Source organism: Halichoerus grypus, chromosome 4 (genome assembly GCF_964656455.1).
Source record: "Halichoerus grypus chromosome 4, mHalGry1.hap1.1, whole genome shotgun sequence".
NCBI classification, from domain to species: Eukaryota; Metazoa; Chordata; class Mammalia; order Carnivora; family Phocidae; genus Halichoerus; species Halichoerus grypus.
In genome coordinates, this window is record NC_135715.1 from 83554580 (window position 1) to 83556575 (window position 1996).

The 1996-nt window shown below is 49.5% G+C and overlaps 1 pseudogene; it reads left to right on the forward strand.

Annotated features, from left to right (window-relative positions):
- Positions 1-610: 610 nt before the first annotated feature.
- Positions 611-1667, forward strand: LOC118525968 (Y-box-binding protein 1 pseudogene; annotated as a pseudogene).
- The last annotated feature ends 329 nt before the right edge of the window (positions 1668-1996 follow it).

The following is a 1996-nucleotide window of genomic DNA, read 5'->3' on the forward strand; positions in this document are numbered from 1 at the left end:
AAAGGAAGGGAAAGTTTGTGCAGAGAGTGGTGGAGAAAGGGTCAGAATTCAGAAGGCCTGCTTCTGGGCCACAAATCCTGTGTTCATTGGGAGATGCTGGGGGTGCTTGAGGGAGAATCTGTGTGGTGAAACAGTCTACATTAGGGGTTGACAAACTTTTGTAAAGGGCCAGAGAGTAAACACTTTAGGATTTTTGGACTATGTTATCTCTGTCACAGGTAGTGCCTGTTGGGGAATGTCATGGGAAACACATGATTGCTGATTGATCTGAGAGCTGGACCAGGGCTCTCAGAGGCTTCTCACCCTCCTCTGTCCTTGGAATGTGGGTTGTAGTTGCCTTTCCTGCTCCCCGAGTCTGCTCCAAGGACACAGCCTTAAGGTAATGATGTGATATTGAGAACACCTGTATGGTATACTGGTCTGAATCCAGTTAAATCTCTTTGTTAACTTTTAAGATTTGGTGAGTGGGGGCAGGGATCCATTAATTTTGCTGCCACCCAAGAAAAACCTTGTATGTAAGTTCCCTTTGCTTATTGAAACTGCCACCTACCGAGTTCAGTTGGTAGTGGGAGCGGAGAGCGGACCCCAGAAAGCCCTGAGCCGCCCCACCGCCGCCGCCGGCCTAGTTACTGTCACACACCGGGAATAGCCGCAGCCGCCGCCGCTGGCCCCAGTCACCATCACAGCAGCCATGAACAGCGAGGCGGAGACCCAGCAGCCGCCCGCTGCCCCCGCCCTCAGCGCTGCCTACACTGCCAGCCGTGGCACAGGGAGCGGCGCGGGGAACTGCGGCCCGGGCGGCCTCACATCCGCGGCACCTGCTGGTGGGGACAAGAAGGTCATCGCAAGGAAGGTTTTGGGAACAGTAAAATGGTTCATTGTAAGAAATGGATATAGTTTCATCAACAAGAATGACACCAAGGAAGATGTATTTGTACACCAGACTGTCATAAATAATAACCCCAGGAAGTACCTTCGCAGTGTAGGAGATGGAGAGACTGTGGAGTTTGATGTGGCTGAGGAGAAAAGGGTGCGGGGGCAGCAAATGTGACAGGCCCTGGTGGAGTTCCAGGGCGAGGCAGTAAATATGCAGCAGACTGGAACCATTATAGACGCTATCCCCGTCACAGGGGTCCTCCACGTAATTCCCAGCAGAATTACCAGATTAGTGGGAGGGGGCAAAAGAGCGAGGGGTCGGAAAGTGCTCCCGAGGCCAGGCCCTACAGCGCTGGCCCTACCACGGGTGACGGTTCCCACCTTCCACTACATGCGGAGACCCTCTGGGCGGCGACCACAGTATTCCAACCATCCTGTGCAGGGAGAAGTGATGGAGGGTGCAGACAACCAGGGTGCAGGAGAACAAGGTAGACCAGTGAGACCGAATATGTGTATGGTTATAGACCACAATTCCGCAGGGGGTCTCCTCGCCAAAGACAGCCTAGAGAGGATGGCAATGAGGAAGATAAGGAAAATCAAGGAGATGAGACCCAAGGTCAGCAGCCACCTCAACGTCGGTACCGCTGCAACTTCAGTTACCGAGGCAGACGCCCTGAAAACCTTAAACCACAAGATGACAAAGAGACAGAGCGGATCCATCAGCTGAGAATTCGTCCGCTTCCGAGGCTGAGCAAATGCCGGCTTACCATCTCTACCATCATCCGGTTTAGTCCTCCAACATGAAGAAATGAAGATGAAATTCCAGCAATAAGAAATGAACAAAAGATTGGAGCTGAAGACCTTAAGTGCTTGCCTTTTGACCATTGACCAGATAAATAGAACTCTCTGCATTATCTATGCAGCATGGGCTTTTTATTATTGTTACCTAAAGACATTTTTTTTGGTAATGACAAACGTGTGTTTTTTTTTTTTAAGCCTGGTTTTTCTCAATACATTTTTAAAGGTTTTTAAGTTGTCTCATATCTGGTCAAGTTGAGATTTTTAAGAACCTCACTTTTAATTTGTGATAAAAATTTACAACTTGATTTTTTTAAAAAAA